The following is a 27,843-nucleotide window of genomic DNA, read 5'->3' on the forward strand; positions in this document are numbered from 1 at the left end:
CCGATACGGAAATAGTGTAACAATCAATTTAGCAAAAATTACGCACTACATTCATGAACTAATAACTTACTGTATCTTAGGTTTTTCGGATATTACGAACTAAGCGAATGCACAAGTAATTTGGACGCATACGAGTTTTGTCACGAAAGGTTCAATCACGTCTACAATAAATTGGGTAAGCGGATTTAAATCCCTTAATCTTAAATAACCAGACTTTGAAAACACAAAATAACAATATGCTCATGTTTAAAATTATTTTAACACGCGGCGTTTAGGAGTGGTGAATGAGTTAAGATTTTATAAGTCAGGGGACCTATACAAGGACCTATACAAACTTTAGTTTGTATAGGTCCATGGTTTTTGTTAAAATTTCGGAAATGCTTTTTCGTTTGTGCACGTATAGCTTGCCAATAATTACAAATCAACATGTAACGTGTAATTTGATTCTGACTATTTTTGTGACATCCATGTAGAGTTGATAATTACTTTATTTATTATTAAAGATCTGTTCATTGGTAATTAGTTTCTGTGAATGTCAAATTAGAGTTTCTTTATTCACCAATTAACCTAATTATATCAAAATATATCACCGTCTTATCGAGTAGATGAGAGTGTGAATATTTGTTTTGATTGTAAAAGAAAATACCGACAGAAGTGAGAAGATGCGTTCAAATACCATCTGTTCTGTTATGTGTAAATAAATGTCAACAACAAATTCTCCATTTTATTTGATATAGTAAATCCATGTAAACATCAGATTCTCCATTTTATTCGATATAGTAAATGGATGTATACATCACACTCTCCATCATTATTTCGTAAGAAAACAAGCGTTTTATTCGTATTGTAATACGGCACATGTACAATAAAGAGACATACATATACATGTATAACAAAATCATATTTATAACATAATCAGTATTTAAATGCATGTTTCAAATATTAATAATAAAAAAACCCATCAGCGTTGTTACTATGCTCATTATTTTCGGAAAACCATATTCTTGGTCGTATCTGAAATAAAAGAGTAAAACAGTTTTAAAAAAGCTAAATGTGAAATTATGACTCGTTAAATTCACCGCGATTTCTAAACAACACTTCTTATCGATACTTTACAAATTTAATATACATTGTATTTGCTCAATGCACAACATAATTGTAACACAATAAGTAAATCGATATTTACCATAATATTACGGTTTCTTTTTTACGTTATTTTACATACAGTGTATGTTTAAAAATGAACATGTTATTGAACAAAGGACAGGTATACATATAGTCACTCACAACATGACAACTGATCTAATCACATGACTATGATATTAAAATATCCTGGAATTTAATACTTACTGCGGATGTCTCGAATTTGTACATGTACATTTATTCGATCCAATACATGTAACAAAAGAAACAGGAAATCACAAAAATAGTCCTATATCAAATTACATGTACATGTAACATGTATTTATGTTATTGTTGGCGAGTTATATATGTACACAAACAAGCAAGGGTTTTCGAAAGGTTAACACCAAACAAATCTTAAATTAAGAACAACAAGGGAAACTTAATGCAGAAACAATTGAAACAAAACCTGAAGCATGAAGCGCAAACTATACTCACGCTCGATGTAAGACATGTCAATGATTCTGTTAAGAGGGCAAACACGAGAGAAAAGAGTTGAACACTCGGTAATTTTATTATGAAGTGCATGTAATACATGTACATACAAAGTTTAAAAAACAACATTATATACGATCTGCAATGTGAATGAACATGTACATTTAGATATTGCAGACCGTACATTTGTATAATGTTGTTGCACATGTATTTCACCGCGAACCACCTAGACCATGGTGGTCCACCGTGAGATCAATTTCCCGATAACGCCGAGACTGACACCGCAATTCGCCACGGCGAAATCACCGTGTATAGCGGTGTATCGTGGTGAGATAGTAATTTTCCACGCTGGGCTGAATCACGGTGATACGATTTGGATGGCAGAAATCGCGCTAGACATAGTGTAAATAGCGCATTTTGTTCTTTGTTCTCCTTTCTATTTCTTTTAAAGCATGCTTTTTTTACCACCTTGCTTGATTTAAGCTCCACTTGATATTTTTATTTAAGTATTTTTTTTATCTTCACATTTTAATGAAGTTCCACAGTTTTCTTTTTTCCACCACTTTGTGCTAAAGATCCAACATGCTATTTTAGCTAGCATAGCGACTAATGGACTATTGGTTCCATCCCCAGCATTCTTTAGTCTTCCATAAAATACATCTAGTACTGGTTCTACCCAGGAATTGGAGTATTTTAAACGTTTTCAGCTTACAATGTATTCCAGCTTAAATAAATAGGTTTAAATAACGTTTAGCTCCATGCTCTGTCGGCTGGTCTAAAAGCCCTCTCTTCTGACACGGCCAGTAGCGGAGTAGACAGACTGAGGATCTCGTGTGGTGGTCATGGTTACTCGCACGCCAGCGGGCTGCCCAAGATCTTCACACACATGACACCAATCTCCACGCAGAGTTGTCGTTCCTTGCTCTCACATACAACTCTGCGAAGGGCTCAGCCCTCCATTTTGTCTATAAAATAGATAAAACCGAACAAACGCATTCAACGTATATTTGATTGGATATTTAAGATCGCATGCATTAAGTTAAGAAAAATGACTTTTAAATGTACGATAAATCGTGCAAAAACTTGCGAGTTTTAATGCAACTCTTTGGAACTAATTTATTGCCCATTAACGCAGATTGAATCATTCCACGCACTTCACAAATGTAAACATTGAAACATATTTTTTGAGTGACGTTAGGAATTGCTTCGACGTGTGTATGTATGTTGGTTTCTTAACATAAAAAAACAAATCAATTTTATAATAATGAATTAAGACTGATATAAGATATCATGGTATGAGATGGTTTTCTTTAATGCAGTGAATGCAATGTAACCGTCGTGCAAGAGATTGTTTAGTATTCTGTAACCTCAATGATGAACGCTTGGAATGATCATGACATAAATCATTCGGTACCCCTCGCAGATTATCATAATCGGAGTACTTATCCGATGTTTGACGGAAAGGGCCGAGAATGTGCGATTGGACATAAATGAGACGCAATCGGGACTCCTCGGACAATTCCGCCATAACGGCGATCGTCTGACGGTGTGGTGTAGCCCACTGTCCGATGCGTTCAGATTGAAATGAGACGCTTTGGTAGCAGACCACGGTAGACACACACTCTCTCGGAGCCGCGGACGCCTTCTTGATCTCCACCACGCTCAATTCAGAAAAAAATGAACCTGCAATCATAAAAACACATTCACTGCACACAAGTAGTCTGAAACTTACATTTAAGATAAAAAAAGAGCATATGGAACCTGTACAGGTGATACTATTGACAAAAGTGAAAGAATGACAAGGCCGCAAAAAGGGGCTTCAAAATCAACTTTTTACCATGTACGAAAGTGGCTGGGGACGAATGAAACGTAATGATAGCCTGCTTTTGGAATGATATTTTTACACGCAAAACATAGCACAACCCATCAAACCATGAATAAATACCAGGTATCCAGGTGGTTTTCGCGCAATAATTCACAGCGTGACCCTACTAGCGATTCCAGCTTAAAAAGAACCCAAAATACAATATGCCTACCGCAGTTTTCCTTCCTGAGTAACAAAGAACACAACAACAACAAGAGGTCATGACCCCACAGTTTCGCATTTGAAAATGGTCATATTCTCAGGATTTAATGCAATTTGGGGATACAATAAGACCTATTACCCTCAAATTTGACATGGAAACCTACCCTTTCCCAATATTTCACTTTTTGACCGGGGCCAATTCGCATATTTCTGCTTCCTACCGTGTACTGCTACCTTAAGGACACCAATTATTCTTTTTCATTACTGCAAAAGCAGCTTTTTCAAGTATTGTAGACTATTCCTGACAAAAACACACTGTTTTCACTCAACTGTACTGCGAAATAGACTGTCTTTCTTCATATCAAACACTTAAACCAAAGTGCACACTTTACTCCTATTTCACGGAGAATTCATGCATTCAGAGTTCTGAGTGAGACACTCTTTAAATCTCTCCTGGAACCTTTTAGACACCTTTTAAACATGTTTCCTTTTTATGAACACTCTACTCATGCTTTTATACATCTTACTTGAACAGCAGATACTTTTTCCAACATGTCTGGACCTAATTTTTGAGGAAAATTGTTGATTTTTCAGCCCGCGAAGTGCCAATTTCCTTGACTTTTGTCTATTTTGCTCCTTCTCCTACATTAATACAACTGTTTTAGCATACATAAGACACTAAGAACATGAGAAACACTCAAATAACATGAAACAGTAAGAATAACCTGATAAAATAATAACAAGCTCGATGTCGGACAGCCATATCACTGTTACGAGCTTTTTTTCTGATTCCAGCTGAAACAAGATGTGTTTGTGAAACACTATGTACACCCACCACATATATATGACCTTTGTACTTGACCTTTGACCTTGACGGATGACCTTGACCTTTCACCACTCAAAATGTGCAGCTCCATGAGGTACACATGCATGCCAAATATCAAGTTTCTATCTTCAATATTGCAAAATTTGACCTTTGACCTTGAACTTTGACCTTGAAGGATGACTTTGACCTTGACCTTTTACCACTCAAAATGTGCAGCTCCATGAGATACACATGCATGCCAAATATCAAGTTGCTATCTTTAATATTTGCATAAGTTATGGTAAATGTAAAAGTTTGACGCTAACAAACAAACCAACGAACAAACCAACAGACAGGGCAAACACAATATGTCCCCCAGTATAGTCTGGGGAACATAAATAGCCATTTTTCAATATTTGAATCATCTCCCTTATTTAGATCAGTTATTTACATCCAAATTATGAAAACTAAGCTCATCCAAGCCCATTTTTTGACTGGACGGTGGTGAAAAATCTGTAAAAAATACATTTCACAGGCCGACTGTGTACATTTTTTTTGTCATTTACCAATTAAGGACACCAAGTACTCTTTTTCATAACTGTTTAAGCATCTATTTCTAGTATTTTAGACAATTCCTAACAAAAACAGACTGTTTTCAATCAACTGTTTTGCAAAAAAAACTGTCTTTCTTCACACCAAACACTTAACCCAAAGTGACACTTTACTCCTATTTCATTGACAATTCATGCTTTCAGAGTTCCAAGAGAGACACACTTTAAATGTCTCCTGGAACCTTTTGGAAACCATTTAAACACTCTGCTCATGCTTATATACATCTTACTTGCACCGCCGATACCTTTCCCAACGTGTCTGGACCTAATTTTTGAGAAAAATAGTTGATTTTTCAGCCTTCGGGGTGCTAATTTTCTTGATTTTTGTCTATTTGGCTCATTTTCTTACATTAATACAACTGTTCAAGTATACATAAGACAATAAGAACATGAGAAACACTCAAATAACATGTTACAGTAAGAGTAACGTGATAAAATAATAACAAACTGGAGGTCGGACAGCGAAATCACTGTAAGAGCTTTTTTCGGATTCCAGCTGAAAATAGCCATTTTTTAATATTTGAATTACCTCCCTTTTTCAGATCAGTTATTTACATCCAAATTGTGAAAACTAAGCTCTCCAAAGCCCATTTTCACACTGCACGTTAGTACAAAAGCTTAAAAAAATACATTTCACAGGCAGGCTGTGTAAACAAAAATTTGTCATTTACCACTTAAGGTAGCAGACCACGGTAGACACACACTCTCTCGGAGCCGCGGACGCCTTCTTGATCTCCACCACGCTCAATTCAGAAAAAAATGAACCTGCAATCATAAAAACACATTCACTGCACACAAGTAGTCTGAAACTTACATTTAAGATAAAAAAAGAGCATATGGAACCTGTACAGGTGATACTATTGACAAAAGTGAAAGAATGACAAGGCCGCAAAAAGGGGCTTCAAAATCAACTTTTTACCATGTACGAAAGTGGCTGGGGACGAATGAAACGTAATGATAGCCTGCTTTTGGAATGATATTTTTACACGCAAAACATAGCACAACCCATCAAACCATGAATAAATACCAGGTATCCAGGTGGTTTTCGCGCAATAATTCACAGCGTGACCCTACTAGCGATTCCAGCTTAAAAAGAACCCAAAATACAATATGCCTACCGCAGTTTTCCTTCCTGAGTAACAAAGAACACAACAACAACAAGAGGTCATGACCCCACAGTTTCGCATTTGAAAATGGTCATATTCTCAGGATTTAATGCAATTTGGGGATACAATAAGACCTATTACCCTCAAATTTGACATGGAAACCTACCCTTTCCCAATATTTCACTTTTTGACCGGGGCCAATTCGCATATTTCTGCTTCCTACCGTGTACTGCTACCTTAAGGACACCAATTATTCTTTTTCATTACTGCAAAAGCAGCTTTTTCAAGTATTGTAGACTATTCCTGACAAAAACACACTGTTTTCACTCAACTGTACTGCGAAATAGACTGTCTTTCTTCATATCAAACACTTAAACCAAAGTGCACACTTTACTCCTATTTCACGGAGAATTCATGCATTCAGAGTTCTGAGTGAGACACTCTTTAAATCTCTCCTGGAACCTTTTAGACACCTTTTAAACATGTTTCCTTTTTATGAACACTCTACTCATGCTTTTATACATCTTACTTGAACAGCAGATACTTTTTCCAACATGTCTGGACCTAATTTTTGAGGAAAATTGTTGATTTTTCAGCCCGCGAAGTGCCAATTTCCTTGACTTTTGTCTATTTTGCTCCTTCTCCTACATTAATACAACTGTTTTAGCATACATAAGACACTAAGAACATGAGAAACACTCAAATAACATGAAACAGTAAGAATAACCTGATAAAATAATAACAAGCTCGATGTCGGACAGCCATATCACTGTTACGAGCTTTTTTTCTGATTCCAGCTGAAACAAGATGTGTTTGTGAAACACTATGTACACCCACCACATATATATGACCTTTGTACTTGACCTTTGACCTTGACGGATGACCTTGACCTTTCACCACTCAAAATGTGCAGCTCCATGAGGTACACATGCATGCCAAATATCAAGTTTCTATCTTCAATATTGCAAAATTTGACCTTTGACCTTGAACTTTGACCTTGAAGGATGACTTTGACCTTGACCTTTTACCACTCAAAATGTGCAGCTCCATGAGATACACATGCATGCCAAATATCAAGTTGCTATCTTTAATATTTGCATAAGTTATGGTAAATGTAAAAGTTTGACGCTAACAAACAAACCAACGAACAAACCAACAGACAGGGCAAACACAATATGTCCCCCAGTATAGTCTGGGGAACATAAATAGCCATTTTTCAATATTTGAATCATCTCCCTTATTTAGATCAGTTATTTACATCCAAATTATGAAAACTAAGCTCATCCAAGCCCATTTTTTGACTGGACGGTGGTGAAAAATCTGTAAAAAATACATTTCACAGGCCGACTGTGTACATTTTTTTTGTCATTTACCAATTAAGGACACCAAGTACTCTTTTTCATAACTGTTTAAGCATCTATTTCTAGTATTTTAGACAATTCCTAACAAAAACAGACTGTTTTCAATCAACTGTTTTGCAAAAAAAACTGTCTTTCTTCACACCAAACACTTAACCCAAAGTGACACTTTACTCCTATTTCATTGACAATTCATGCTTTCAGAGTTCCAAGAGAGACACACTTTAAATGTCTCCTGGAACCTTTTGGAAACCATTTAAACACTCTGCTCATGCTTATATACATCTTACTTGCACCGCCGATACCTTTCCCAACGTGTCTGGACCTAATTTTTGAGAAAAATAGTTGATTTTTCAGCCTTCGGGGTGCTAATTTTCTTGATTTTTGTCTATTTGGCTCATTTTCTTACATTAATACAACTGTTCAAGTATACATAAGACAATAAGAACATGAGAAACACTCAAATAACATGTTACAGTAAGAGTAACGTGATAAAATAATAACAAACTGGAGGTCGGACAGCGAAATCACTGTAAGAGCTTTTTTCGGATTCCAGCTGAAAATAGCCATTTTTTAATATTTGAATTACCTCCCTTTTTCAGATCAGTTATTTACATCCAAATTGTGAAAACTAAGCTCTCCAAAGCCCATTTTCACACTGCACGTTAGTACAAAAGCTTAAAAAAATACATTTCACAGGCAGGCTGTGTAAACAAAAATTTGTCATTTACCACTTAAGGTAGCAGACCACGGTAGACACACACTCTCTCGGAGCCGCGGACGCCTTCTTGATCTCCACCACGCTCAATTCAGAAAAAAATGAACCTGCAATCATAAAAACACATTCACTGCACACAAGTAGTCTGAAACTTACATTTAAGATAAAAAAGAGCATATGGAACCTGTACAGGTGATACTATTGACAAAAGTGAAAGAATGACAAGGCCGCAAAAAGGGGCTTCAAAATCAACTTTTTACCATGTACGAAAGTGGCTGGGGACGAATGAAACGTAATGATAGCCTGCTTTTGGAATGATATTTTTACACGCAAAACATAGCACAACCCATCAAACCATGAATAAATACCAGGTATCCAGGTGGTTTTCGCGCAATAATTCACAGCGTGACCCTACTAGCGATTCCAGCTTAAAAAGAACCCAAAATACAATATGCCTACCGCAGTTTTCCTTCCTGAGTAACAAAGAACACAACAACAACAAGAGGTCATGACCCCACAGTTTCGCATTTGAAAATGGTCATATTCTCAGGATTTAATGCAATTTGGGGATACAATAAGACCTATTACCCTCAAATTTGACATGGAAACCTACCCTTTCCCAATATTTCACTTTTTGACCGGGGCCAATTCGCATATTTCTGCTTCCTACCGTGTACTGCTACCTTAAGGACACCAATTATTCTTTTTCATTACTGCAAAAGCAGCTTTTTCAAGTATTGTAGACTATTCCTGACAAAAACACACTGTTTTCACTCAACTGTACTGCGAAATAGACTGTCTTTCTTCATATCAAACACTTAAACCAAAGTGCACACTTTACTCCTATTTCACGGAGAATTCATGCATTCAGAGTTCTGAGTGAGACACTCTTTAAATCTCTCCTGGAACCTTTTAGACACCTTTTAAACATGTTTCCTTTTTATGAACACTCTACTCATGCTTTTATACATCTTACTTGAACAGCAGATACTTTTTCCAACATGTCTGGACCTAATTTTTGAGGAAAATTGTTGATTTTTCAGCCCGCGAAGTGCCAATTTCCTTGACTTTTGTCTATTTTGCTCCTTCTCCTACATTAATACAACTGTTTTAGCATACATAAGACACTAAGAACATGAGAAACACTCAAATAACATGAAACAGTAAGAATAACCTGATAAAATAATAACAAGCTCGATGTCGGACAGCCATATCACTGTTACGAGCTTTTTTTCTGATTCCAGCTGAAACAAGATGTGTTTGTGAAACACTATGTACACCCACCACATATATATGACCTTTGTACTTGACCTTTGACCTTGACGGATGACCTTGACCTTTCACCACTCAAAATGTGCAGCTCCATGAGGTACACATGCATGCCAAATATCAAGTTTCTATCTTCAATATTGCAAAATTTGACCTTTGACCTTGAACTTTGACCTTGAAGGATGACTTTGACCTTGACCTTTTACCACTCAAAATGTGCAGCTCCATGAGATACACATGCATGCCAAATATCAAGTTGCTATCTTTAATATTTGCATAAGTTATGGTAAATGTAAAAGTTTGACGCTAACAAACAAACCAACGAACAAACCAACAGACAGGGCAAACACAATATGTCCCCCAGTATAGTCTGGGGAACATAAATAGCCATTTTTCAATATTTGAATCATCTCCCTTATTTAGATCAGTTATTTACATCCAAATTATGAAAACTAAGCTCATCCAAGCCCATTTTTTGACTGGACGGTGGTGAAAAATCTGTAAAAAATACATTTCACAGGCCGACTGTGTACATTTTTTTTGTCATTTACCAATTAAGGACACCAAGTACTCTTTTTCATAACTGTTTAAGCATCTATTTCTAGTATTTTAGACAATTCCTAACAAAAACAGACTGTTTTCAATCAACTGTTTTGCAAAAAAAACTGTCTTTCTTCACACCAAACACTTAACCCAAAGTGACACTTTACTCCTATTTCATTGACAATTCATGCTTTCAGAGTTCCAAGAGAGACACACTTTAAATGTCTCCTGGAACCTTTTGGAAACCATTTAAACACTCTGCTCATGCTTATATACATCTTACTTGCACCGCCGATACCTTTCCCAACGTGTCTGGACCTAATTTTTGAGAAAAATAGTTGATTTTTCAGCCTTCGGGGTGCTAATTTTCTTGATTTTTGTCTATTTGGCTCATTTTCTTACATTAATACAACTGTTCAAGTATACATAAGACAATAAGAACATGAGAAACACTCAAATAACATGTTACAGTAAGAGTAACGTGATAAAATAATAACAAACTGGAGGTCGGACAGCGAAATCACTGTAAGAGCTTTTTTCGGATTCCAGCTGAAAATAGCCATTTTTTAATATTTGAATTACCTCCCTTTTTCAGATCAGTTATTTACATCCAAATTGTGAAAACTAAGCTCTCCAAAGCCCATTTTCACACTGCACGTTAGTACAAAAGCTTAAAAAAATACATTTCACAGGCAGGCTGTGTAAACAAAAATTTGTCATTTACCACTTAAGGTAGCAGACCACGGTAGACACACACTCTCTCGGAGCCGCGGACGCCTTCTTGATCTCCACCACGCTCAATTCAGAAAAAAATGAACCTGCAATCATAAAAACACATTCACTGCACACAAGTAGTCTGAAACTTACATTTAAGATAAAAAAAGAGCATATGGAACCTGTACAGGTGATACTATTGACAAAAGTGAAAGAATGACAAGGCCGCAAAAAGGGGCTTCAAAATCAACTTTTTACCATGTACGAAAGTGGCTGGGGACGAATGAAACGTAATGATAGCCTGCTTTTGGAATGATATTTTTACACGCAAAACATAGCACAACCCATCAAACCATGAATAAATACCAGGTATCCAGGTGGTTTTCGCGCAATAATTCACAGCGTGACCCTACTAGCGATTCCAGCTTAAAAAGAACCCAAAATACAATATGCCTACCGCAGTTTTCCTTCCTGAGTAACAAAGAACACAACAACAACAAGAGGTCATGACCCCACAGTTTCGCATTTGAAAATGGTCATATTCTCAGGATTTAATGCAATTTGGGGATACAATAAGACCTATTACCCTCAAATTTGACATGGAAACCTACCCTTTCCCAATATTTCACTTTTTGACCGGGGCCAATTCGCATATTTCTGCTTCCTACCGTGTACTGCTACCTTAAGGACACCAATTATTCTTTTTCATTACTGCAAAAGCAGCTTTTTCAAGTATTGTAGACTATTCCTGACAAAAACACACTGTTTTCACTCAACTGTACTGCGAAATAGACTGTCTTTCTTCATATCAAACACTTAAACCAAAGTGCACACTTTACTCCTATTTCACGGAGAATTCATGCATTCAGAGTTCTGAGTGAGACACTCTTTAAATCTCTCCTGGAACCTTTTAGACACCTTTTAAACATGTTTCCTTTTTATGAACACTCTACTCATGCTTTTATACATCTTACTTGAACAGCAGATACTTTTTCCAACATGTCTGGACCTAATTTTTGAGGAAAATTGTTGATTTTTCAGCCCGCGAAGTGCCAATTTCCTTGACTTTTGTCTATTTTGCTCCTTCTCCTACATTAATACAACTGTTTTAGCATACATAAGACACTAAGAACATGAGAAACACTCAAATAACATGAAACAGTAAGAATAACCTGATAAAATAATAACAAGCTCGATGTCGGACAGCCATATCACTGTTACGAGCTTTTTTTCTGATTCCAGCTGAAACAAGATGTGTTTGTGAAACACTATGTACACCCACCACATATATATGACCTTTGTACTTGACCTTTGACCTTGACGGATGACCTTGACCTTTCACCACTCAAAATGTGCAGCTCCATGAGGTACACATGCATGCCAAATATCAAGTTTCTATCTTCAATATTGCAAAATTTGACCTTTGACCTTGAACTTTGACCTTGAAGGATGACTTTGACCTTGACCTTTTACCACTCAAAATGTGCAGCTCCATGAGATACACATGCATGCCAAATATCAAGTTGCTATCTTTAATATTTGCATAAGTTATGGTAAATGTAAAAGTTTGACGCTAACAAACAAACCAACGAACAAACCAACAGACAGGGCAAACACAATATGTCCCCCAGTATAGTCTGGGGAACATAAATAGCCATTTTTCAATATTTGAATCATCTCCCTTATTTAGATCAGTTATTTACATCCAAATTATGAAAACTAAGCTCATCCAAGCCCATTTTTTGACTGGACGGTGGTGAAAAATCTGTAAAAAATACATTTCACAGGCCGACTGTGTACATTTTTTTTGTCATTTACCAATTAAGGACACCAAGTACTCTTTTTCATAACTGTTTAAGCATCTATTTCTAGTATTTTAGACAATTCCTAACAAAAACAGACTGTTTTCAATCAACTGTTTTGCAAAAAAAACTGTCTTTCTTCACACCAAACACTTAACCCAAAGTGACACTTTACTCCTATTTCATTGACAATTCATGCTTTCAGAGTTCCAAGAGAGACACACTTTAAATGTCTCCTGGAACCTTTTGGAAACCATTTAAACACTCTGCTCATGCTTATATACATCTTACTTGCACCGCCGATACCTTTCCCAACGTGTCTGGACCTAATTTTTGAGAAAAATAGTTGATTTTTTCAGCCTTCGGGGTGCTAATTTTCTTGATTTTTGTCTATTTGGCTCATTTTCTTACATTAATACAACTGTTCAAGTATACATAAGACAATAAGAACATGAGAAACACTCAAATAACATGTTACAGTAAGAGTAACGTGATAAAATAATAACAAACTGGAGGTCGGACAGCGAAATCACTGTAAGAGCTTTTTTCGGATTCCAGCTGAAAATAGCCATTTTTTAATATTTGAATTACCTCCCTTTTTCAGATCAGTTATTTACATCCAAATTGTGAAAACTAAGCTCTCCAAAGCCCATTTTCACACTGCACGTTAGTACAAAAGCTTAAAAAAATACATTTCACAGGCAGGCTGTGTAAACAAAAATTTGTCATTTACCACTTAAGGTAGCAGACCACGGTAGACACACACTCTCTCGGAGCCGCGGACGCCTTCTTGATCTCCACCACGCTCAATTCAGAAAAAAATGAACCTGCAATCATAAAAACACATTCACTGCACACAAGTAGTCTGAAACTTACATTTAAGATAAAAAAAGAGCATATGGAACCTGTACAGGTGATACTATTGACAAAAGTGAAAGAATGACAAGGCCGCAAAAAGGGGCTTCAAAATCAACTTTTTACCATGTACGAAAGTGGCTGGGGACGAATGAAACGTAATGATAGCCTGCTTTTGGAATGATATTTTTACACGCAAAACATAGCACAACCCATCAAACCATGAATAAATACCAGGTATCCAGGTGGTTTTCGCGCAATAATTCACAGCGTGACCCTACTAGCGATTCCAGCTTAAAAAGAACCCAAAATACAATATGCCTACCGCAGTTTTCCTTCCTGAGTAACAAAGAACACAACAACAACAAGAGGTCATGACCCCACAGTTTCGCATTTGAAAATGGTCATATTCTCAGGATTTAATGCAATTTGGGGATACAATAAGACCTATTACCCTCAAATTTGACATGGAAACCTACCCTTTCCCAATATTTCACTTTTTGACCGGGGCCAATTCGCATATTTCTGCTTCCTACCGTGTACTGCTACCTTAAGGACACCAATTATTCTTTTTCATTACTGCAAAAGCAGCTTTTTCAAGTATTGTAGACTATTCCTGACAAAAACACACTGTTTTCACTCAACTGTACTGCGAAATAGACTGTCTTTCTTCATATCAAACACTTAAACCAAAGTGCACACTTTACTCCTATTTCACGGAGAATTCATGCATTCAGAGTTCTGAGTGAGACACTCTTTAAATCTCTCCTGGAACCTTTTAGACACCTTTTAAACATGTTTCCTTTTTATGAACACTCTACTCATGCTTTTATACATCTTACTTGAACAGCAGATACTTTTTCCAACATGTCTGGACCTAATTTTTGAGGAAAATTGTTGATTTTTCAGCCCGCGAAGTGCCAATTTCCTTGACTTTTGTCTATTTTGCTCCTTCTCCTACATTAATACAACTGTTTTAGCATACATAAGACACTAAGAACATGAGAAACACTCAAATAACATGAAACAGTAAGAATAACCTGATAAAATAATAACAAGCTCGATGTCGGACAGCCATATCACTGTTACGAGCTTTTTTTCTGATTCCAGCTGAAACAAGATGTGTTTGTGAAACACTATGTACACCCACCACATATATATGACCTTTGTACTTGACCTTTGACCTTGACGGATGACCTTGACCTTTCACCACTCAAAATGTGCAGCTCCATGAGGTACACATGCATGCCAAATATCAAGTTTCTATCTTCAATATTGCAAAATTTGACCTTTGACCTTGAACTTTGACCTTGAAGGATGACTTTGACCTTGACCTTTTACCACTCAAAATGTGCAGCTCCATGAGATACACATGCATGCCAAATATCAAGTTGCTATCTTTAATATTTGCATAAGTTATGGTAAATGTAAAAGTTTGACGCTAACAAACAAACCAACGAACAAACCAACAGACAGGGCAAACACAATATGTCCCCCAGTATAGTCTGGGGAACATAAATAGCCATTTTTCAATATTTGAATCATCTCCCTTATTTAGATCAGTTATTTACATCCAAATTATGAAAACTAAGCTCATCCAAGCCCATTTTTTGACTGGACGGTGGTGAAAAATCTGTAAAAAATACATTTCACAGGCCGACTGTGTACATTTTTTTTGTCATTTACCAATTAAGGACACCAAGTACTCTTTTTCATAACTGTTTAAGCATCTATTTCTAGTATTTTAGACAATTCCTAACAAAAACAGACTGTTTTCAATCAACTGTTTTGCAAAAAAAACTGTCTTTCTTCACACCAAACACTTAACCCAAAGTGACACTTTACTCCTATTTCATTGACAATTCATGCTTTCAGAGTTCCAAGAGAGACACACTTTAAATGTCTCCTGGAACCTTTTGGAAACCATTTAAACACTCTGCTCATGCTTATATACATCTTACTTGCACCGCCGATACCTTTCCCAACGTGTCTGGACCTAATTTTTGAGAAAAATAGTTGATTTTTCAGCCTTCGGGGTGCTAATTTTCTTGATTTTTGTCTATTTGGCTCATTTTCTTACATTAATACAACTGTTCAAGTATACATAAGACAATAAGAACATGAGAAACACTCAAATAACATGTTACAGTAAGAGTAACGTGATAAAATAATAACAAACTGGAGGTCGGACAGCGAAATCACTGTAAGAGCTTTTTTCGGATTCCAGCTGAAAATAGCCATTTTTTAATATTTGAATTACCTCCCTTTTTCAGATCAGTTATTTACATCCAAATTGTGAAAACTAAGCTCTCCAAAGCCCATTTTCACACTGCACGTTAGTACAAAAGCTTAAAAAAATACATTTCACAGGCAGGCTGTGTAAACAAAAATTTGTCATTTACCACTTAAGGTAGCAGACCACGGTAGACACACACTCTCTCGGAGCCGCGGACGCCTTCTTGATCTCCACCACGCTCAATTCAGAAAAAAATGAACCTGCAATCATAAAAACACATTCACTGCACACAAGTAGTCTGAAACTTACATTTAAGATAAAAAAAGAGCATATGGAACCTGTACAGGTGATACTATTGACAAAAGTGAAAGAATGACAAGGCCGCAAAAAGGGGCTTCAAAATCAACTTTTTACCATGTACGAAAGTGGCTGGGGACGAATGAAACGTAATGATAGCCTGCTTTTGGAATGATATTTTTACACGCAAAACATAGCACAACCCATCAAACCATGAATAAATACCAGGTATCCAGGTGGTTTTCGCGCAATAATTCACAGCGTGACCCTACTAGCGATTCCAGCTTAAAAAGAACCCAAAATACAATATGCCTACCGCAGTTTTCCTTCCTGAGTAACAAAGAACACAACAACAACAAGAGGTCATGACCCCACAGTTTCGCATTTGAAAATGGTCATATTCTCAGGATTTAATGCAATTTGGGGATACAATAAGACCTATTACCCTCAAATTTGACATGGAAACCTACCCTTTCCCAATATTTCACTTTTTGACCGGGGCCAATTCGCATATTTCTGCTTCCTACCGTGTACTGCTACCTTAAGGACACCAATTATTCTTTTTCATTACTGCAAAAGCAGCTTTTTCAAGTATTGTAGACTATTCCTGACAAAAACACACTGTTTTCACTCAACTGTACTGCGAAATAGACTGTCTTTCTTCATATCAAACACTTAAACCAAAGTGCACACTTTACTCCTATTTCACGGAGAATTCATGCATTCAGAGTTCTGAGTGAGACACTCTTTAAATCTCTCCTGGAACCTTTTAGACACCTTTTAAACATGTTTCCTTTTTATGAACACTCTACTCATGCTTTTATACATCTTACTTGAACAGCAGATACTTTTTCCAACATGTCTGGACCTAATTTTTGAGGAAAATTGTTGATTTTTCAGCCCGCGAAGTGCCAATTTCCTTGACTTTTGTCTATTTTGCTCCTTCTCCTACATTAATACAACTGTTTTAGCATACATAAGACACTAAGAACATGAGAAACACTCAAATAACATGAAACAGTAAGAATAACCTGATAAAATAATAACAAGCTCGATGTCGGACAGCCATATCACTGTTACGAGCTTTTTTTCTGATTCCAGCTGAAACAAGATGTGTTTGTGAAACACTATGTACACCCACCACATATATATGACCTTTGTACTTGACCTTTGACCTTGACGGATGACCTTGACCTTTCACCACTCAAAATGTGCAGCTCCATGAGGTACACATGCATGCCAAATATCAAGTTTCTATCTTCAATATTGCAAAATTTGACCTTTGACCTTGAACTTTGACCTTGAAGGATGACTTTGACCTTGACCTTTTACCACTCAAAATGTGCAGCTCCATGAGATACACATGCATGCCAAATATCAAGTTGCTATCTTTAATATTTGCATAAGTTATGGTAAATGTAAAAGTTTGACGCTAACAAACAAACCAACGAACAAACCAACAGACAGGGCAAACACAATATGTCCCCCAGTATAGTCTGGGGAACATAAATAGCCATTTTTCAATATTTGAATCATCTCCCTTATTTAGATCAGTTATTTACATCCAAATTATGAAAACTAAGCTCATCCAAGCCCATTTTTTGACTGGACGGTGGTGAAAAATCTGTAAAAAATACATTTCACAGGCCGACTGTGTACATTTTTTTTGTCATTTACCAATTAAGGACACCAAGTACTCTTTTTCATAACTGTTTAAGCATCTATTTCTAGTATTTTAGACAATTCCTAACAAAAACAGACTGTTTTCAATCAACTGTTTTGCAAAAAAAACTGTCTTTCTTCACACCAAACACTTAACCCAAAGTGACACTTTACTCCTATTTCATTGACAATTCATGCTTTCAGAGTTCCAAGAGAGACACACTTTAAATGTCTCCTGGAACCTTTTGGAAACCATTTAAACACTCTGCTCATGCTTATATACATCTTACTTGCACCGCCGATACCTTTCCCAACGTGTCTGGACCTAATTTTTGAGAAAAATAGTTGATTTTTCAGCCTTCGGGGTGCTAATTTTCTTGATTTTTGTCTATTTGGCTCATTTTCTTACATTAATACAACTGTTCAAGTATACATAAGACAATAAGAACATGAGAAACACTCAAATAACATGTTACAGTAAGAGTAACGTGATAAAATAATAACAAACTGGAGGTCGGACAGCGAAATCACTGTAAGAGCTTTTTTCGGATTCCAGCTGAAAATAGCCATTTTTTAATATTTGAATTACCTCCCTTTTTCAGATCAGTTATTTACATCCAAATTGTGAAAACTAAGCTCTCCAAAGCCCATTTTCACACTGCACGTTAGTACAAAAGCTTAAAAAAATACATTTCACAGGCAGGCTGTGTAAACAAAAATTTGTCATTTACCACTTAAGGTAGCAGACCACGGTAGACACACACTCTCTCGGAGCCGCGGACGCCTTCTTGATCTCCACCACGCTCAATTCAGAAAAAAATGAACCTGCAATCATAAAAACACATTCACTGCACACAAGTAGTCTGAAACTTACATTTAAGATAAAAAAAGAGCATATGGAACCTGTACAGGTGATACTATTGACAAAAGTGAAAGAATGACAAGGCCGCAAAAAGGGGCTTCAAAATCAACTTTTTACCATGTACGAAAGTGGCTGGGGACGAATGAAACGTAATGATAGCCTGCTTTTGGAATGATATTTTTACACGCAAAACATAGCACAACCCATCAAACCATGAATAAATACCAGGTATCCAGGTGGTTTTCGCGCAATAATTCACAGCGTGACCCTACTAGCGATTCCAGCTTAAAAAGAACCCAAAATACAATATGCCTACCGCAGTTTTCCTTCCTGAGTAACAAAGAACACAACAACAACAAGAGGTCATGACCCCACAGTTTCGCATTTGAAAATGGTCATATTCTCAGGATTTAATGCAATTTGGGGATACAATAAGACCTATTACCCTCAAATTTGACATGGAAACCTACCCTTTCCCAATATTTCACTTTTTGACCGGGGCCAATTCGCATATTTCTGCTTCCTACCGTGTACTGCTACCTTTCATTACAATAGTCCGTTCTGAGCCCAACACAGAGGTGAATATCTACTCTTTCACTCTGAACCCAACCGGCTATTTATTGCATAAGGTAGCTCTTTACGGAGAATCCGGAGATGGACGAAGTGTTACGATTGTGCAGTTTAATGCTCAAACAATGACATTGAGTACTCCTATAGTATTAATAATCAATGATGACTTCATGTAGTCAATATTAATTGTCGCAATAGTCTTTTGATGATTTCTGTTTTGGCAGACTCTTGGCTCAGATTGATTCTGAACGCGAATAATTTCAGCTATCCTATAAATATGAGGTCGATACATGTATACATCGATAGATTACGTCTAATTTTTTGGACTTTGACATTAAGTTAATTTTAAATTTTCACGTTTTGGTAAATTGAGAAAATTTTAAAACAATGTTTCAGATTCGCATATTTTGGTTTTAGTTATGATATTTGCAAGGAAACAGTAATACTGAACATTAACCATGCTCTAAAATAGCCATTCTGTTCTGTGTTCTTCTTGAACCCCCTTTGTAGAGGAACCAAACACTCGTTTGTAGACAGTGAATAATCCTCCACCGAATATAAGCACTCTATATTACACGTTCACACTATTCACTCCTTAAATCACACACCTTTCACTAGAATATAAGTCTATCCACTAATCGCGAATATATGCGACTTAGAACTGTACGCGCGATTTTTCATTAGTTGTTAAAATAGTAAATGAGATAAAAATAAAACATTAAGTGAATTTACGGAAGGTCGGAGAGTGCTTCTGTACATACATTAGAATTGTATTGCCTTGAATAAAAATACCCAATAAACACTATTGCCAGTTTAATTAAGAATTATGCCCTTCTTTAGTTTTTTTGTGTGTTTGGTACGGGGTGGTCGCTGGCTTGCATTGGTCACCAAGAGCAACTGACGTGTCCTGTCCAGACCGTACAACAACCGTCCACAATGCTTCTCAAACTCGTGAAATTCTGTAGACAAATGGGTTTTCAGGAAAGTCTTTAAAGTTGGCCAACTGTTGATGAGTATGTAAAGCTGTTCGTCTACGGGTAAAGTATTAAAGGAAGTCTCTGTTATCGCCCCCCCACTGACGTTCTATGTCTACCATAATTGACTGTCTAACACTATGTAGGGCACTACACTTGAGCACAAAATGTTCTGCGGTTTCGTTCTCTTCACCACACATCTGACATGTTGGGTTTATATCATACTGGTTTAAGTTCTTACGTTTTGTTTGGAGCATGTAAGTCCCTGTGAGTAACCGTACCTTTGTTTTTAACCGTTCTGACTCTCTGGCAGTATATTCCAATGAGAGCAAAGGGAGAATCTTACCAGGCACATACTTATCTTGTCTCAGGAAAAACAATGTGGAATATAAGGGTGTTAAACTGTCTATTTGATCACTCCAGTAGCTATGAACCGCCTTGAGTACACGTGTCTTCCATTTTCCCTTCGTGGGTGTGTTGTCAGCTAAGTCAGCAACAGTCCCCAACTCGCACTTCCACATTATATGCTGCACTTGTATGAACCAGGATGAGCTGTCAACTGATTTAAAGCTAATCTGACGTACAAGTAGCGCCCACTCAATACTGTTTCTATCTTGCGAGCATATAGTATGTAAGAAAGTCAGTGCCTGTATGTGAATTTGTGCTTCGATCGGTAAAAGTCCGGATAGAAGATATACTGCCGCATTGGCTGTGTTGTCTGGTAGTCTAAGAATTTTTTTAACAAACTTTCTTTGGAATGCTTCGAGACAGTTTTTATGCGTTCAGGAGGTAATAACAGTTCCGATCCATATAAAAGCACGGGAAGAACATAAGATTTGTAAAGATGAATAATGGACAGTACATTTAGTCCCGCTTGCCCTTTGTAACCACTACCGAATATACTATATGCTTTTCTTCTTGCTTTTTAAATTTTTTCATCCACATTAGCTTTTTGGTTGTTCAGCATAGAGTCAGTTCGTATTACACCGAGATGTATAGCTCTTTGCACAGATGGAATTTCGTCATTGTTCATGAAGAGGGGAGTAGACACGCCCTTTTTACGTTGGTGACTAACATGGATATGCACGCTCTTGGTAGGTTGTAACAGGTATCGCTCCATATTGGCGAATTCTGCTGAAATGTTTAACAGTTCCTGAGCTTCATTGGCCGTCTCGGCGCATAAGCATATATCGTCCGCACAAGCACTGGCCGAACATTTGACGTCACCAATAGTGGATCCCCGCCTGGCTTCTTGTAGGCGATCAAGCAGCGGGTTAACGTAGACCTTGTAAAGGTCGGTGCTCAGTACTCCACCCTGCCTAACGCCCTGCTGAACACTGAACTCAGCCGAGACACGCCCCTACCACTTAACTGCACTAGTGGAGTCCCTATGGAAGCTATCGATTAGGGACCAATGTTTGTCGTATACTCCAATGTGACCCAGTCGTCGCATAAGGTGTTTGTGGTCTACCACATCAAACGCAGATCTCGCATCCAGAAAGATCAAATGCATTTCGGATCTATTGTCATGACATTCACGATACAGTTCTTCTACTATAAAAGCTGAATTTAGTGGTGAAGAGTTCTTAGTAAAGCCCCGTTGGAATATATTCTGGCTGCTCTTTATGTTTGGTGCTATCCTATCACGCAGTATTGCTTCGATGACCTTGCCAATCACCGGTAGAATTGTTATGCCCCTATAGTTCCCTGAAACATTGGGTTCACCTTTGTTTTTGAAAATGGGAGTCACCACACTTCTCTTCAAAGCCGCAGGAAACAGTCCACTTGCAAATACATGGGATACAACCTTTAAAAGATACTCAAAGGTGCTGTCTTCACAGTTCAATAAATGTTCGACTGACATGTTGTAAACATCAGGCGCTTTACCAGTATTCAGACTTTTAACTGCTTTTCAAGTTCAATTTTAGTTACAGGTTGGGCGTATTGATTGCGGTTCATATTCACAGTCAGTTCGTATTCAATATTGACGATTTCATCATATACATTGTCGAAAAGGTCATTGGCAGCCTGTTGCCCAAGAGCTTTAAAATGATCATGAAAACCACATAAAATTTTATCTTCTTGGTACCGTTGGTTACCTACGTATAAATCAGTAATAAACCTGCCCTGCTTGTTACGTTGGCTATTCACTAGCTTATGAAATGTTCTAGAGTCATATTTCCTGCTTTCAATTATCTTCTGTTTTAGTTCATAGTCTTTTTTCGCAATTGCCTGCCTAACACTGGATCGTAATGCCCTCTTAGCCAAGTTCTTTTCAGTTAACAAACTACTCTCTCCACGCGGTCTACCCGCCCGCTTCCAAGCTTTATATGCACTTTTCATGTTCATGACATTGTCTCTAATTTCTGGGTTCCACACCTTTAACTTAGGTTTAGAATTAAACGGTTTCCTTCTACTGGCAAGATTTGACGCAGATTCACTCATAAGCTCACAGAAATCTTTAACAACCTCCTCGACATTATTATCATCAATTTCAGTTTCTAGGGTTGCGAGACCGTCCTTGACCCTAATGGAATATACGTGTTTATCAATAGTTCTCCAGTTTACCCTAGTGCTTATTACGCTCTCTTCTGGCTTTATATTTAAAGTAAAATTACACAAAAGTTCAACCTTAATAGGATAGTGATCCGATGTATTTGTCCGCAGGTCATTAAGTACGACCTTTCTTGAAGTGATTAGCACTGATGGCACGTTGTACAGAAAAAAGTCTATCTCGGTGCACTCATTGCCTCGAGGGTCAAGGTATGTTTACCCGGAATTCTCAAATTTAAGATCAAAGTCATTTACCAGTTCTTTCAAGTAATTAAGTCTTATAGATCCATGAGCCCCTCCAAGATTATCGTTAACGTCGCCGCCCAAAAGGATATAATTGTCAGTGTTATATTTTAAAATGATTTCCCTTAACTGGTCCACACAATCGCAAAACTCAGTCACATTACCGCTCAACCCCCGACAGGGCATGTATACAGACACTATGACTAATCCCTTATTGTCCTTGAAGTTAGAAAGTTGCAGGCATTGAATTCTGTTTCCTCCGTCGTCAAGCACGGTCACTTTTGGATCAAGTTCTTTCTTCCAAAGCTGTGTAGGCAATAATGGGTCATTATAATCTGTACCTTTTCCAACAGAGTTTATGTTTTCGTGAACTTCACTTAAGAGATCAGTTTGAGACTGAAATAGCCAATGTTCTTGCACAAGTATAATATCGTTACACTTAAAAATGTCCGCTATGGCGAGTGTACTAGTCACAATGTTCTTACAATTAAAAGAAGCTATCCCTAACGTTTTTGGAGACTCGCTACTAGGTTCAAAACTAACACTCGATTCCGACCCTTGCGCTATCTGGGAATGTTCCGAAGATTGACGTGGTACAAAAAAGGATGCTGATCAGGAAAGCTCCTTACACTAGTGCCCGCCGGTAGATACATCAACGGTTGACCATGGACATGTCCAGGCACTACTGACACACGTTCGTTATCACGGTCTACACTGTTGCGGTTCGGTACGCTCTCTACTCTGTCGCTGTAGTGCATTGCTGTAGAAACCACACTTGTCGTTGACAGCGTAACAGGGGGACAGCTGTTAATGTTCGTAAGGACCGGCGCAGCGCAAACACTGGCGGCGGCTGTCGAAACCACCCTAATCGTTGACCGAGTTACAGGGGGAACGCTGTTAATGTTCGTTAGGTCCGGCATATCACAAACACTGGCGGCTGTCGAAACCACACTTGTCGTTGACCGAGTTACAGGGGGAACGCTGCTAATGATCATAAGGTCCGGCGTAGCACAAACACTGGCGGTGGCTGTCGAAACCACACTAGTCGTTGACCTTGTTACAGAGGGAACGCTGTTAATGTTCGTTAGGTCCAGCATATCACAAACGCTGGCGGCTGTCGAAACCACACTAGTCGTTGACCGAGTTACAGGGGGAACGCTGCTAATGATCGTAAGGTCCGGCGTAGCACAAACTCTGGCGGCGGCTTTCGAGACCACACTAGTCGTTGACAGGGTTACAGGGGGAACGCTGTGAATGTTCGTAAGGACCGGCTTAGCACAAACACTGACGCCGGCTGTCTGCACACCTATATCACTCGCGGCTTCTAGTACACGATTGCTTGAAACAATATGGCCCTTATTGTGCGGAATAGAGATATTCTCGCACTTAGTATCATGCAAAAAATGTCTTTAAATATAAACTGCTCAAGTTCACTTTCTATTTTGTCAAAAACAGAGTTAGTTAGTCTGTCTTGTAATTTAGTCAATCTAGCCTGTATCGTGCTATTACAGCCAGTCTGCACTTTTTCTCGCGAAGACTCATAAGGAATTGGACCGGCATCATGCCGCTTATCATTAACAAATTCGCCCGCCTCAAGACGTTCAAGTCTCTTAGCAACCGTTTGCAGTGTAAATTGTAATTCTTCATTACGGGCTTCTTAACGTTTACAATAGGATTCTAATTTATTAAGGTCTTTAAGTTTTTCTTGGTTTTTAAGCTGGAGTATCTTAACCTCTTCTCCCTTTTTCTTTACTTTCAATTCACGTTCTCGTATATCACTCAACTTAGTTAAACAAGAACATTCTGCGCTGCTAACTTAAACACTCTGCACTAGCTTTTGCCTGAAGGTATCGTTGCTACTTTTGCGCGACTCGACACTTGCAGCACTAACAGTAGTGATTATCTCTGACTCTTGTAACTGACCACTGTCCATTTCATCGTGTAAGATATCGAGAGCCATCGTGCTCTCTGTTGCCTTGGTTACCTTTGGAATTTGTAAGCGCAAATTAGAGTCTGATTTAGATTTTGACATAAGTTTTGGTTGTTTCTTTTTGTCAATATGCGATGCAACACAGTATGTTTTAAAGACGTTTGCTCATCAAGGCTATCACCAGTATGTTCGCATTAATTTAACGTTTTAGACGGTGTACTTGTGTCTGAAGTTTTACAAAATCTACAGCAAAACGACTCGTCAGGAGACGAAGCCAATTGTATAATTTCATCTTTCTTAAGCTTTTGGCAATGATAATGGATCCAATGAGAACCTTTGGTACACAGCACACTATTTGTTTTGCATGCACGGTTACAACCTGGGCATTTATCAGAGTCTTCTCTACAGTTATAGATGGTTATCGCAGCACAAGCTGCAGACAGAGCATTTGTACTTTGTTTTGAAAGATATTCGGTCAACTTTTCAACCAGCAGGTCATTAAACACTTTCAAATCTATATTGTTGCTTACACACAGAAAGTCTACAATAGCATTTATATTTGGCATATCGTCTTCCAGAAATTCCATACAGTTTTTACCATTAAGGAGAAATCTACTTGTGGTTACATAAATGTTGAGCGTATACCTGACACCATCGGCTTTAATGACTCTATAGACCCTTTTGGTTCGATTGACCCCAGTATTGTCAAATGTGTATGTGACTTTCACGTTACAATTTTGCTCAGACAGTTTATTAAAGTACTGAGAGAGTGCAATATCAATTAATTCAAACAGCACTGCGTCGGTTGAGAAGACTATATTGCCTTCACTGAGTTCGTATGATACGACATGAGCTCTTTGAGCGGCCTCAAGTTTGTTCCTTAGCATTTTGTCGATGTTCAGGGCATAGTTTTCAAACTTCTGTGTTTCTGCTTTCGGCAGAGGTTTCCTATTTCGAACTTCCAAGGCCATGCTTACCATACGACCACCCCTCACGTACCAATAATATGAATTAATCAAAGGATAAACAGTGAATATTTTCAAGCTGGCTCTCACGACCTGCTATCAAGTGCAACAATGTTGCAATTAGAAAAAGATACACAATCATTAAGATGGCTTAAAAAGGGACAACAACGGTTTGCCTACAATAACCCATAGGGACGACAGTAAAGCTACTTGAAAAGTCGTAAAGGTGTCTAAATTTGAGGACACTACACAGTGTTATTTTCACACCAGCACTCACGGCCTGTGACCACGTGCAATCGGTAAAAGTTACAAAATCATAAAAGCAGTTTAAAAAACAACAAATTGTCTACAGTAAAACATTGGGGCAGCGATAAAGCATCTTGGAATGTCATAATAGGGTCTGATTTGAAAACCCTAGGCAGTTTTCTTTTTTACACTGGCACTCACAATGTTGTAATCAGTTAAAGTTGCAAGACCATTAGGATAGCTTGAAAAAAGAAAACAACAACAATGGATTGCCTTCAATAAAACATAGGGAAGATAATGAGGCTACTAAAATGTCATAAAAGGACTAAATTTAAGGCCCCTAGAAAATTTTCTTTTCACACCGGCACTCGCTACCTGCACCACGTGCAACACAGTTATTCACAATAAAAGTTGCAACGACATAGAATAGCTTGGGAACTACGAATTATCTACTAAAATGTCATAAGAGGGACTAGATTTAAGGACCATAGACAGTTTTCCTTTTCACAACGGCGCTCGCGACCTGCACCACGTGCAACGAAGTTATTCACAATAAAAGTTGCAAAGTCATTAAAAAGCTTAAAAACTACGAATTATCTACAATAAAACATAGGCACGGCAATAAGACTACTAAAAATGTCATAACAGTGTCTATATTTAGGGTCACTAAGCGTAAAAACAGTTTTAGAATGTCCAAAGTAAAAAAAAATCCAAGATGGCGGCCACTTTCGATTTCCTTTGTCCACGTACACACGCAGTTATTTATCTACACCGAGCACACAAAATTGGGAATTTGGGCAAAGAACAAAAGTCCTGTCTTTCTCTTATAGCTGTTCCTAGTATTGCCGCATCTCCTCCACCAGAATAATAAGTTAAAAACCAGTTAAAATTTTAAAAATTTAAGAGCATAAAAAGTAAGTCCTTCCACCGCAACACCGCCACCGCAATGTTCCATTATGTGCATCTTTTTACGATTTAAAAGCCTGAAAATTACACAGCGTTGCAACGCGAAACGATTGAATACTTTGGAGAAATCTCTTGTTGTCCTTATATTTTGTAAAGCTATAAAGAATGCTTATATATAGTATAAAATACATCCTTCATTCAATAAGCACGGATGTTTGAGTAGTCTAAATGGTAGACTTTAAATCCAGGACTCTAGGGGTCAGTGGTTCTAGCCCTGATGATGGCTACTTTTTTCCTTATTTTAATTCTATTCTTGATTTTTAACTGGCACCTTTAAATTGACTGTTTTCGTTATAATTTGTGACACTTCAAGGATTGCTTACATAAAGTAAAAAATACATCACTCATTGTATACGCATGGAAGGCCGAGTGGTCTAAGCGGTAGACTTTTACTCCAGGGGTAAATGGTTCTAGCCAAGTTGAGGGTTACTTTTTTATTTTATTTAATTGTGTGTTTTATTGGAGCTTTTAAGATCGAATGTTTACATTTATCAATATTGCATTTAATGACACAAATAATTTGGGAGAGTTCTTTTTTTATTGTTTGATTGTGTGATATTTCAAGGAATGCTTATACATGTATAAAGTATAAAATAAACCACTGACTATGGAAGCACTGATGGCCCATTGGTTTAAGCGCTTGACTTTTACTCCAAGGGTCAGTGGATTGAGCTCAGTTAAGGAAGACATCCTTTCTTATTTTCAGCATAGCTGTTTAACGTCACTTTTGACCTTAGTTTACCTTTAATCATGACCAGTCAAATTCATATAAAAATTCCCGCCAGTAGGTCCCAAATGATTACATCCGAATTGTACATTAGCTAATTATACAAAAATCAATGTTAACAATGGATGCATATCATTTGAACAGAAATATGAATATATTTTAAAGACCATGTACATGTTTATTACAAT

The 27,843-nt window shown here is 37.5% G+C and overlaps 1 long non-coding RNA gene across 15 annotated transcripts; it reads right to left on the bottom strand.

Moving 5' to 3' along the window:
• Positions 1-753: 753 nt before the first annotated feature.
• On the bottom strand, positions 754-27,567 carry LOC127871470 (uncharacterized). 15 transcript variants are annotated; one of them, XR_008045358.1, is made up of 10 exons: positions 18,952-19,496; positions 18,351-18,444; positions 15,827-15,920; positions 13,303-13,396; positions 10,778-10,871; positions 8,255-8,348; positions 5,731-5,824; positions 2,366-3,300; positions 1,621-1,646; positions 754-1,014 (listed from the first exon to the last, which is right to left on the bottom strand). It is a non-coding gene; the product is annotated as an uncharacterized LOC127871470 (long non-coding RNA). The 15 variants fall into 15 exon arrangements; XR_008045351.1 differs by adding an exon at positions 19,509-19,812 and having other exon boundaries at positions 754-3,300; positions 18,952-19,320; XR_008045356.1 differs by having other exon boundaries at positions 754-1,646.
• Positions 27,568-27,843: the final 276 nt, after the last annotated feature.

The sequence above is a fragment of the Dreissena polymorpha genome, chromosome 3 (genome assembly GCF_020536995.1).
Source record: "Dreissena polymorpha isolate Duluth1 chromosome 3, UMN_Dpol_1.0, whole genome shotgun sequence".
Classification (NCBI taxonomy): domain Eukaryota; kingdom Metazoa; phylum Mollusca; class Bivalvia; order Myida; family Dreissenidae; genus Dreissena; species Dreissena polymorpha.